Raw genomic sequence first — 12,764 nt, forward strand, 5'->3', positions numbered from 1 at the left:
CTCTGATGGATCTGGGCAAAGTCAATTGAAAACTTTCTAGAGCAAATTCATGATTATAAGTTCCACCCAAAACATTTGTGATTCATGAATAGAGGTTGAAATTTCAACATTAATAGAAATTTAGAAGAAGTTGATTTTAACTTTCTTAGATGACTTTGAGGAGTTCAAGAGTTCACTTTTGAAGAAGTAACTACAGATATGGTGAAAATAGCAAGAGAGCTAGAATTAGAAGTGGAGCCTAATGTGAAGATGGGACTGATTGTTGCAATCTAATGATAAAATTGGAATAAATGATAGTAGACTCTAATGGATGAGCAAACAAAGTGGTTTATTGATATAAAACCTCCTCCTGGTGAAGATTCTGTGAATATTGTTGAAATGACAACAAAGGACTTAGAATATTTTAAGTTTAGAATAAATTTAGTTGAAAAGGCAGGAGGAGGATTTGAGAGGATTACCTCCAATTTTGAAAGAAGTTCTACTATGGGTAAAATGCTGTCAAAGAGCATTGCATGCTAAGAGAATTCTGTGAAAGGAAGAGTCAAATGATGTGGCAAATGTCATTGTTGTCTTATTTTCAGAAATTATGCTACCCACCAAAACCCTCAGCAACCACCACCCTGATTAGTCAGCAGCCACAGACACTGAGACAGGACCCTCCACCAGTAAAAACATGGTGACTCCCTGGAGGCTCAGATGATGCTCAACATATTTCATTTTAGAAACAAAGTGTTGTGTGTTAAGGTCTGTACATTGTTTATTTAGACATAAAGGTATTGCACACTTAACAGACTTCCATGTCAACACAGTATTATGTGCAGTGGAAATGAAAAAATTCACGTGATTCCCTTTATTGTGAAATTTATTTTACTGCCCTGGTCTGGAACCCAGCCCACAGTATCTCTGAGGTTGGCCTCTATCTACATGGCTTTTAGTCTATGTTTTCCAGCCTGGAACTAACACTCAGATGGCTGCATAGTAGGATGAATACATGACCTACTGTTGGGATATGGTGAAATATACATTTAAAAATCCAGAGAATTTAAGGATCACTTCACAGCTGGACTGCATGTTACTTTAGGAATGATCCTTAAATTCTCTGTTTCCACAAGAAATAAAGCATTTTCACTGGTTTTATTTAATCCCATAATGTGGAGGAATGGAGACATACCATGACTTTTCTCCTGGATTAGAAAACAGGCATGAAGTACTTAACTTTTCTGCAATATAGAGATGTTGATTTAAGAATCACTATAAAGGCTTCCCAGGTGGTGCTTGTGGTAAAGAATCAGCCTGCCAACAAATGAGGTACAGGAGACACAGGCGACATGAGTTTGATCCCTGGATCAGGAAGATCCCCTGGAGAAGGAAATAGCAACCCACTCCAGTATTCTTGCTTGGGAAATCCCATGGACAGAGGAGCCTGGTGGCCTACAGTCCATGGGGTCGCAAAGAGTCGAACACGACTCAGCACCAATTATGAAGGGAACCAGTCAATGTAAAATTTTATTCCTTTGAAAATATAATGAAGTTGTTTCTCTGGATATAGAAAAAAACCCTGAGTCCTGTAATAGCAGATATATTTTTCCAGTAATACCATCATTTTTAAGAATAAGGTCACGATGCAGGGAAAAGTCTAATTTTCCAAAAACTAGAAGATTGAAAGTGTTATGTTTGTGGTGATCTCTTGTGCAAGTAGTTGAAAGTATCAGTGCAGAGACTGCATCACTCAACACCAAGAGGAAGTGGGAAAGGAGCTTTGAAAAAAATAAAGATGTTGAGGAGGATGCTCATCAGATTTCACAAGAGACTCGAGATGGTGCAGCCACTGTGTCATCATAACTGGTAGACAGACTTGGGATTCCTAAGGTCTGATCTCTTGGCTCTAAAGTAAACAGCAGGAGAACAAAAGCAGCCAAACAAAGACTGAGTCCTGAGGCCAACAGAGCACCTGTCAGGGGCTTCCTGGGAACAGTTTCCTGCAGAAAAGAAACAGGTATTGGTCCAGGAAGCTGAGGAACTCCTGTCACATTCCTGGGGTTGCCCCTCCCCAAGCCCCCCTCCAGACCCGCCCTCACTGAGGGGCTCCTATTTCCTCCACCCCCACCCCAGGCCCAGCAGCTTCTTGTTACCTCCTCCTTCCTTCCTGCATCACTGAGTCACCCAGGCCCTGACACCTCCTGCTCAGGCTCAGGACTGGAGCCAGTGAGGAATCAATCTGCTCCCTTTACTCAGGTCTGGATCCTCCCCGAGGGGGGCCTAAAGGACCAGGGAGCAGGTCCGGGGAGGAGGGGCCTTGCTTCCTGGCAGCCTTGGGGGACTGCAGGCAAACCTCCTTCCTTCGCTCCCCTCCAGCCTCTGAACAGCACACACAGCTCTCAGGACCAGGGTCCCTGCCCCCCATCTCTTCCTGGTCCCACCTAGCTGGGCACCTCCACCCCAGTTCAGGCCCACCATCCAGATCCAGGCACCTCTGCGCAAGGCAGGGCCACTCAGTGATGGAGGCTCTGGGTCCCCAGGAGGCTGGTGACCTGCAGACCACAGGCTGAGTCCAAACTGCTGCTTCTCCAGGAGCACAGGCCTGGCCTCAGCCCTTCCCACAGTCTCTGCTGTGGGGCTCCTGCCTTGCCTGCTTGACCCAGGCCACTTCCTGTGAGAACAGGCCTTTGGAGTTGGGTCTGCAAAGGCCTTCCCACCCCTTCCTCCTGGGATGAGAGCCCGGCCCCTCTTGTCTTGGCCCCCTGGGTGGGTCCCCTCTTTGCTGACACATCATGCGGAGCCCCCATGCTGCTCTCAGGCCCTGTGAGTCCTGCCCTTGCCCTGAGTGCCTGCTGTTCTCACACCACCTACTGGGGCCCTGCCTGCCAGCAGTCTGTGCTCACTCAGGGGACTTAGCTGAACCCTTTAAGCATCAATAGGCCCTCAGCCTTCCCGTGCCCCAGCCACCCCTCACTTCCCACTGTCATCTGACAGTGAGGACCTTTCAGAACTGAGGCCTGATCTTGTCCGAATTCTGCTCTCAGGTGATATGGGGTCTTATTCACCAGCTCATTTCCAAGATGACGAGGTTCAGTGAGGGGCAGGGGTTGGCTGGGATTCACCTTCCCTGGCCTCACACCAGGCCCTGTGCCCCTGCCTTCCCTCTGAATTCTGCCCTCAGTACCTCTTCTTGTAATAGATACAGGCTATTATGATGATCGTTATGACAAAACCGGCGAGAACCCCGGTGGCGATCCAGGTGCTGTAACTGCTGTCTGGGGCCATGGCCTGCATTGTAGAGGGTCCCGTGGTCGGTGATGCTGCAAGGAGAGTAAGAGTGAAGCCCTTGTCCAGACCCCAAATTCAGCAGATGCCTGCTCGCCCCCCTGACTCAGGCACCCCTACTGTGCAGAGAGTTTACACACATCACATGGAGGCCCCTGAGATAGATCCTCAGGCGAGATGGGGGGAAGGGAGGAGCCCAGTCCTCACAGGGCCCTGACAGCTAATGGGGGAGCAAGGTTTCCAACACAGCCACTCAGTCCTGCTGTGACATCAGAGACGGTGACCTGAGGATGGAGTCCTCAGGAGCTGACAGCAGAGGTGGTGTTGACAGTTTTCCAGAAGTAGGACTGGTGACATCTAAAAGAAGATTCTGGAAAGAGGGAATAGTAAGAAGGAGATTGGGATCACAGAGATGCTCTCATGTTTAGGATCTGTGGGAATCCATGTTCACTCGTCCAAAGGCCTGTGCTGTGAGGAGAGAAGTCAGGAGGTGGAAGAGGAAGGAGGATGACAGAGCATCCCCGGGCCATTGTTCTCCCAGGACAGCTCACCTCTGACGGATCATTTTCACACACACAGTGGGGGGGGGGGGGTCCATGTCACCGTGAGAGAACTACCACTTTCTCCTACTCTTCTCACTTACCCGTGGTCTTCAACATTTTCTCCCAGTGCAGCAAGAAATCCTGATACCAGCGCTGACAGTCTCCCATGGAGACCTTCTTGAAGAAGTCCATCACAGCTCTGTCATTCTCCCACTTCTCTTTCATCCGCCTCCCTTTAGAGTGAACCATTGTCCAGTATCCATTCTCCAAATCAAAGAGGAGGCACAGTTGTCCATTGAAGCCAAACTCCCAGGATGCACTGGTGTGTCCGTTGTCTTCTCGCCAGCATGCCATCCTGGCCTGCAGGGTCAGAAGGCCTGACCCCACCGAGGAAAAGAAAGAGCTCAGCCTCTGAGCTTGACAGATTATTTGCCCCACCTGGGTCCACATTCCCTGGGCCCAGCTAATCTGGCCCTGGTCTCTCCTGCAACAGCTGTTCTTTCCACTGGACTACTAGGGAAGGACAATATCCTTTTTTTTTTTTTTACCCCAAAACAGTGGATGCAGCTAAGCCCCCAGTCTACTCCTCCTGCATTTGGACTTTCTAACTCACCCTCGTCTATGTGTTTCTCCGGTGTAACATCAGGCATCTGCTCCTTGAGCAAGTCTCCAATGTCTCTGAGTGTGTCAGTCTGTGTTTCCCAAGCGTTCATACTTTTCACTTCCTCTCCCAATGGACTCATGTACATGATCTTAGCTCTACCACAGTCATAGGAGAGAAAGACCTTTTGATCAACTTCTCCTTGAACCTCACACCATGGCTGACCAACTCTGGGCTGAGGATCGATGGTGACATTATAGGAAAGAGAATGAGCGTCTGTGAAGGCAAAACACAGTGAGGGTGAGGTTGGGGAAAAAGACCCTGAGGCCCCTTCCCCCAGTTATGTGAGAGCAAAGTAAAGTGCAGGGCTGGGCTGACAGAGCAATGACACCCCACAACACACACCACACAGCCAGTGCCCCTCCTCTCCTTGTGGAGGAGGAGGAGTCCCCTGCCTGGCAAATTTCACACATCCTGGGTGTGTCCCCACCAGGTCTGTTCCCAGCATTATAACCTTTGCAGAAACGTGCCAGGCTGCTATGCAGGAAAAGCCTAGATGACAGAGGACTGTCAGAATCTAACCCCGTGTCCTGTGAGAGATGGGGAGCCTGAGGGGATGCTCCTGAGGAAGCAGGATCACAGGGAGAGGGGCAAAGAGGGGACGGGTGAGCACAGAACCCCAAGTTGGAGAAGGGACAGTTCACAATTAGGGGTCACAGGACTTAGCAAGGCCGGGGAGACACTGCTGATCTCCCATTAGGATGGGTCTTGGAAGCCTGGAGAAAGGCCTGGCCCACATGGCATGAAAGAGAAAATCCAGAACTTCTGAGGCAGGTGGTAGAGGAGGGGATCAAAGGCTCAGGGAAGTGACTCTGCCAGGGGGACACGGTATGAAATGGCAGGAAAGTGTCCAGGCCACCAGGCACCATGGGAAAGCCTGATGGACCCCATGGAGCCTGAGAGGAAAGTGTGGATGAGAAGCATCTCCAATAGTTCAAGGATGACTATTGGAAATCAGGGATAGTGGTAGGAGACCGTGTTCCTGTGGGCTTCCGGCAGGAACAGGGATGGAAAATGGGGAAAGATCAGATTCCAGGTGGAGTGTTGTATGTCAGGCGCACAGTTGGTACAACGGTCAAAGTGATTAGTGAAAGTCACTCAGTCATGTCTGACTCTTGTGACCCCCATGGACTATACAGTCCATGGAATTCTCCAGGCCGGAATACTGCGGTGGGTAGCCTTTCCCTTCTCCAGAGGATCTTCCAGACCCAGGAATCGAACCCAGGTCTCCCGCATTGCAGGCGGATTCGTTACCAGCTGAGCCACAAGGGGAAGCCCAAGAATACTGGAGTGGCTAGCCTATCCCTTCTCCAGCAGATCTTCCCGACCCAGGAATCGAACTGGGGTCTCCTGTGTTGCAAGTGGATTCTTTACCAACTGAGCTATCAGGGAAGCTGAAAGTGATTAGAGAGTCCCAATGCCAGCCAGGACCTGACTGCAGAGAGTACAATGCTGGCTCATAGCACAGGGTGATCCTAGAGGCAGAGAGATGGTCAGTGAACCTGGATGCAAACTGCTTGAGAGACAGAAAACTAAGAGAGACAAACACAAGACTGGATGATCAGTAGGCTGAAAACAGCCATCCCTACCAAACATCCCTACCAAAATTTCCAGAACTGAGCTACTTCTCAGAAGGCATCACCAGAGAAAGCAGCCACGTCCCAGTGAGGACGGCCCTTTCATCACCACAGCAAGTGCAGAAGTCCTTCCATACTCTCCCGATGAGCCACACGGTTATTTACTGGGGCAACTAACTCCAATACTTTGGCCACCTGATGCAAAGAACTGACTCATTGGAAAAGACCCTGATGCTGGGAAAGATTGAAGGCCAGAGGAAAGGGGACAACAGAGGATGGGACAGTTGGATACCTTCACTAATGCGATATACATGAGTTAGAGTAAGCTCTGGGAGTTGGTGATGGACAGGGAAGCCTGGCGTGCTGCAGTCCATGGGGTGGCAAAGAGTCAGACATGACTGAGTGACTGAACTGAACTGGAACTGCAGAAGGAGAAATTACTCCCACATTCATATGGGACCCAGTGTGTTACTAACGCCATGCACAGGAACGGTAGCATGGTCATGGCCCCCGTGCTGTGAAGCGATGCTCCGAGGACCAGGCAATTAATAGACACCTGTCCCTGGTCCTGCTGACAGTGGTTATCTTGGGTCCACAGATCCACTCAGTGTCCATTGCACACGTCCTGGGCTTCTGACATGAATGGACAGTCTGTGTTGTTAGTAAACTGCCATGGGTGAGGGCACAAGCCTCAAGTTGTTTCTACAGGAAGCAGACCCCCAGCACATAAAAACTGCTGGCTGCAAGCACGCAGACCCCCAGACTGGTTGAAACCATAAGCTTGGTGGTGCTCAACTTGTCCTTTTCCACCCCTTGTTAACTTCACCAGTGGTAGGATCTGGGTCATAACCAGCTTCAATTAGTAACAGCCTGAGCTGTCTGGGAGGAGCTTTGACTCCAGGGAGGCGCTGATTAGTGGCAAGGCATTGAGCCCCTTTCTCTCGATGCATATGTAATTTTTTTTAATAAATTGAATTCTTTAATTTTTTCAAGTGTTTTTTAAAAATCCATTTTATACTTAAGCCAGCCTTGAAGATAAGCACAAAATCTGTTTGCTTTTTTTTTTTTTTTTTACGCAACACAACTCAGGCACCCATTCTGTGCATAGCACTGTTCTAGGTGCAGTGAAAGGGATTCTTAACCTTAAACCATGAGTGTACCTTCTGGAATTGTGTTATCCTCCTTTTCCAGAAAGTAAAAATAAATAAAATCACCATTGTTTACTATTGACCTGCCCCAAATCCACTTCTGGCTCTGAGTACTGCTGCTGCTGCTGCTAAGTCGCTTCAGTCGTGTCCGACTCTGTGTGACGCCATAGATGGCAGCCCACCAGGCTCCCCCGTCCCTGGGATTCTCCAGGCAAGAATACTGGAGTGGGTTGCCATGTCCTTCTCCAATGCATGAAAGTGAAAAGTGAAAGTGAAGTCTCCCAGTTGTGTCCAACTCTTAGCGACCCCATGGACTGCAGCCTACCAGGCTCCTCCATCCATGGGATTTTCCAGGCAAGAGTACTGGAGTAGGGTGCCATATGCTAGGATCTGCCAAATTTAAGATGTTTCAGTGAATTCTGCTCCTACTTTCCCCAAAGTAAGAAGGCAGATTATTTTTATTAAATAAAATTTTAATATTTATTAAAAAAAATTAAAAAGGCAATTTTTCATGAACGAGTAGCTTCTGTTTCTATTGTATTTTTCTTTTTTTTTCCTTCTAGCTTTTAAGTTTGCTTCCTCCAACACTGCCTTTTCCTGTACAAGGCAACAGCATTTTTTCATTTTTCTTTTCCTAAGACAAAGTATTTTATCTTATAGACAAATAATTCCCAAGACTAATGATAAATATTAAAAAAAAAGATGAAGAAGAAAGAAACTTAAGGGTTTCCCTGATGGCTCAGCAGGTAATGAATCCACCTGCAATGCAGGAGACCCCAGTTCAATTCCTGGGTCAGAAAGATCCCCTTGAAAAGGGAGAGGCTACCCACTCCAGTATTCTTGAGCTTCCCTGGTGCCTTAGATGGTAAAGAATCCACCTGCAATGTGGAAGACCTGGGTTCGATCCCTGGGTTGGAAAGATCCCCTAGAGAAGGGAAAGGCTTCCCATTCCAGTATTCAACCCTGGAGAATTCCACAGACTGTATAGTCCATGGGGTCGCAAAGAGTCGGACACGACTGAGCAACTAAGCCCAGCACATTCAAGGGTGAATCAACTACATTACTTTGATGAAGTAAAAACTAAAAAGCACTTGGCACTAAGCTAGTCCAAGTATTTGTGCTGAAACAATTTTAAAAACTATTTATTTTATAACACTGTTTAAAATTTTCTTGGTCAAAAAATTTATACAAATATTTTCAGTTCAACCTAAAGAAAGTGATATCTAGAAAATATTCCACATCATTAAGTCTGTCTTAGAAAGTTCAGATGCTATGGCTTTCCTAAGGCACAGTGTTCTGGAAGACAATGTGCTTCTGCGGTGCTGGGTGATGTATGTGACTGGCCGGCTCCACGTGGGCCTCAGCAGGCACCGTCCCCCTGACGCTGGGGGACTGTGAGAGGACAGTCAGACACAGGCCCCCAGGGCTGCATGGAACCCTGTGAGACACTGGGCCAGCTGCTGTAACTGGGCTTCTCCTCCGAATCTAAGGCCCAGCACAAGCCATCACAGCAAATGGTCATCAGGACAGTTGATAGGCTGGGCTATTTGATGACCGTCTTTCATATCTCTAAAGAGTCGACATCTGTGTAGGGTATTTGATCCAGAACCATGAGCTCCTACACTATCACTCTGAAGGCCCACACATCACTAGCACTGGAGAACTAAAAAAAATTATTTTTTTAATATCTATATCTATATCTATATATTTTTTTGGCTGTATTGGGTCTTAGTTGTGGCACTTGGGATCTTTTTGCAGCATGAAGACTCTTAGTTGCAACATGCTGACTTCTTAGTTATAGCATGCGGGATCCAGTTCCCCAACCAAGGATCGAACCGGGCCCCTTCATTGGGAGTGTGGAGTCTTAGTGACTGGATCACCAGGGAAGTCCGGAGACCTCATTCTTAACCAGACATTCATGAGCTATCCATCGATCCCACTTTTTCATTGTCCCCCACACAGTGAGAGTCCATGGAGAACAAGATTCTGGAGAGGGGCTATCTGTACTCTTAACTTGAGGTTGTCATCAATGGCAGAACTCCTAGCAGCCAGGTCTTTGTGGAGGACTTCTCTTCTGACCAGGTAATCCATTCCATAGGCAATCTGACCTTGTGGACCAGGTCTTGTTGAGAAATTGCCTGCGGATTATTGGCCTCTACTAATTTGTGCTGCAGGCTTCCCTGGTGGCTCAGACAGTAAAGAATCTGCCTGCCATTCAGAAGACCCGAGTTTGATCCCTGGGCTGGAAAGATCACCTGGAGAAGGGAATGGCCACCCACTCCATTATTCTTGCCTGAAGAATTCCTTGGACAGAAGAGCTTGGCGGGCTACAGTAGATGGGGTGGCAAGAGCCGGGACAGGACTGACTGACTAATATACACACAGACACACAATTTGCAACGCTGTGAAAACTATTTACGATTCTCCCAATTCATGTAAGGCAATATCACGAGGGGTTTTCTCTGTCTTCTATACACACAAGGGAAATAGGAGGAAGATTTCTGTGATGAAGATCTCATAGCTTGCAACGTTCAGTGAGTATCACTGTCACCTGAATTTCAGAAGTTTAATCTCTGTTTTTACAAATGATTGCTGTTCTTTATTTGGATCTTTTTCATCTACATAAATCCCATGGAAAATACGCCCTAAACTACCTTCTTGGAGTACATCCTCTCGGTGGACAGGGTTATCCTCTCCTTGGATATTTCGATATCCTTCACCTTAGCTCTGGCCTCCAAAAGATGGCACTTCTCAAGACACTCCTCTACCCATTCACAAGGTAGGATAACGGGATGGAAGTACCATTGTTGGGTGTGTCTCCTCTCAGATACTGAGTCATCTGGGACATGGCTGAGACAACCCTTGGGAACTACTGGACACTGATGCTGTCTTCCAGTTCAATTCTTGTCATACTATGAAGGTGCAAAACAGCTAATATTATTACTACAAGAAATATAACTGCACAGCAAACCCCTGCGCTGATATAAAACACACGGGTAGAAGCTGGAGCTGCATGAACAGGATCATAAATAGTTCTGCTTTCTTGTAGCACATTTTCCTTCCTTTCAAATTTTTGAAGAAGGTAAGTTTTTGAAGAATTTACTGTCAAGTTGAGCTGCATTTAGTCTCATAACCTCATCATCTACTTTGCAGAAAAGGAAAGCTAGAACCGATATAGTGCGTGGAAATCCCCCCACCCCGTGCCCCTCGCACGCCCCACCCCCCATCAAGCAGAAATGCTGACCTGGGGCAGGTCCACGAAATTGTCTACTTGGAAACGTGCTTATATTCAACTTGGACTCTGCAGGCCAAGTGAAAGGCAGGACATCTGTTTCGCTGGGTTAAAGAACAGACGTAGTGCCCAACAAGGCCACTTCTCTAATAAAAAAAATTCTGCATCTAGACCAATAAGCCGAGGCACCTGGTCCCTGCTGGCACCGGGAAGAGGCTCGCACGGGCCCCTGCGGTCTCGGGTGAGGCCCAGGGGCTGGGGGTGGAGCCTTGCCGCGGAGCCCGGGGGCCGGGGGTGGAGCCCGGGGGCCGGGGGTGGAGTCCAGGGGCCGGGGGTGGAGCCCTGGGGCCGGGGATGGAGCCGTGCCGCTGAGCCCGGTGGCCGAGGGTGGAACCCGGGGGCCGAAGGGGGACCCCCGGGGGGCGGGGATGGAGCCCGGGGGTCGGGGGTGGAGCCCAAGGCCTGTGGTGGAGCCGTGCCACGGAGCCCGGTGGCCCAGGGTGGAGCCCGGGGGCCGGAGGTGGAGCCCGGGCGCCGAGGGTGGAGCCCGAGGAGGGCGGGGGTGGAGACCGGGGGCCGGGGGTGGAGCCCGGGGGCCGAGGGTAGAGCCCGAGGGACGGGGGTGGAGCCCTGGGGCCTGGGGTGGAGCCGTGCCACGGAGCCCGGTGGCCCAGGGTGGAGCCCGGGGGCCGGGGGTGGAGCCCGGGGGCCGGGGGTGGAGCCCGGGGGCCGGGGGTGGAGCCCGGGGGCCGGGGGTGGAACCGTGACGCGAAGCCCGGGCGCCGAGGGTGGAGCCCGAGGAGGGCGGGGGTGGAGACCGGGGGCCGGGGGTGGAGCCCGGGGGCCGAGGGTGGAGCCCGAGGGACGGGGGTGGAGCCCAGGGGCCTGGGGTGCAGCCGTGACGCGGAGCCCGGGGGCCAAGCCCGGGCGCCGTGGAGCCCGGAGGTGGAGCCCGGGGGGGCGGGGGTGGAGCCCGGGGCCGGGGGTGGAGCCGTGCAAAGGAGCCCGGTGGCCGAGGGTGGAGCCCGGGGGACGGGGGTGGAGCCCTGGGGCCGGGGGTGGGGCCGTGACGCGGAACCCGGGAGCCGGGGGTGGAGCCTGGGGGCCGGGGGTGGAGTCCAGGGGCCGGGGGTGGATCCCTGGGGCCGGGGATGGAGCCGTGCCGCTGAGCCCCTTGGCCGAGGATGGAGCCCAGGGGCCGGGGGTGGATCCCGGGGGCCGGGGATGGAGCCGTGCCGCGGAGCCCGGGGCCGAGGATGGAGCCCGGGGGCCGGGGCTGGAGCCAGCAGCGACGACTCGGACAAGAGCACTCAAGCACGTTTCAGCCGGGAGTGCGCCGCCGCCGCCTCCTGGGCACCAGGGTCCGCTCTGCGTTTATAACTTACGGCCGGGAAAGAACGCTGGTCCTTCAAGGGCCGGGAGATATAGGGACCAGAAGGGTCTCTGTTGCACAGGTTGGGGCGGGAGGGTGTGCTTTTCGGGACCGGTCTGGGTCTCTTCTCCGCGGGATGCCCGACTGGTGGGGCTCCAGGGCTCCCACTTCCCAGGAGCGGTCTGGACACTTGGGGGGGGTTCAACCCTATTTGCGGCTGCGTCCCGGCCCCCTCGTCTCCCAGGGTCACGTCCCAAATTTCCGGCATCACTACTCCACTCAAGTCATCCCTGTTGTGGCCCGGAGAGCCGGCAAGAAGCTGGGAGGAGCCTCCGAGGACCAAATGGGCCAGGGAAGGGAAAGAGGTCGGGGCGGCGGTGCCACCCTGTAAAAAGTTTCGCGAAACCCCGCGGACACCACCCCCATCCCCTTTCCGGCTCATAGCCCATCCAATCTCGCGTTCCCCACCGCCCACCACCACGCCCCGCGCAGGGTCATCCCCGAACTCACCGCTGGACGTCCGGCTGAACAAGACAATCGGAAGCAAAACGAGGAAACCAAGACTGGTCTTGGAGCCACCCATTTCTCCCTTTGCCACCTGGATCCCAATTTTGCAGGAGTGCGAGGCTGCCAAGCCAGAACTATCTTTTCCCGCTAGCCCATAGCTGCAGTCTGGCCTCCGCTCCTGTGCGGACTGCCTGGCCCGCCCCTCCGCCGACAGGCCCCGCCCCGGGTTTCCTAGCAGTAACCATTAGGAAACCCCGCGCCGGGGGCTGGGCGGGGCTCTCTTAACAGCTCACTCCCTCACTAGCCCGGCCTCCCTGAGTACTCGCCTGCGCACTTGCTTTCGCGTTGCCCAACTTGGAATGGTAATAGGAGACCGCCTAGTTCTTGTTGCTGAAGCTGAAACGCCTATACTTTGGCCACCTGATGCAAAGAACTGACTCACTGGAAAAGACCTTGATGCT

General features: G+C 51.7%; 1 pseudogene; it reads right to left on the reverse strand.

The window, feature by feature from the left end:
• Positions 1-697: 697 nt before the first annotated feature.
• Positions 698-12,518, reverse strand: LOC133254136 (UL16-binding protein 3-like; annotated as a pseudogene).
• Between the last annotated feature and the right edge of the window lie 246 nt (positions 12,519-12,764).

The sequence above is a fragment of the Bos javanicus genome, chromosome 9 (assembly GCF_032452875.1).
Source record: "Bos javanicus breed banteng chromosome 9, ARS-OSU_banteng_1.0, whole genome shotgun sequence".
In the NCBI taxonomy this organism is placed as follows: Eukaryota; Metazoa; Chordata; class Mammalia; order Artiodactyla; family Bovidae; genus Bos; species Bos javanicus.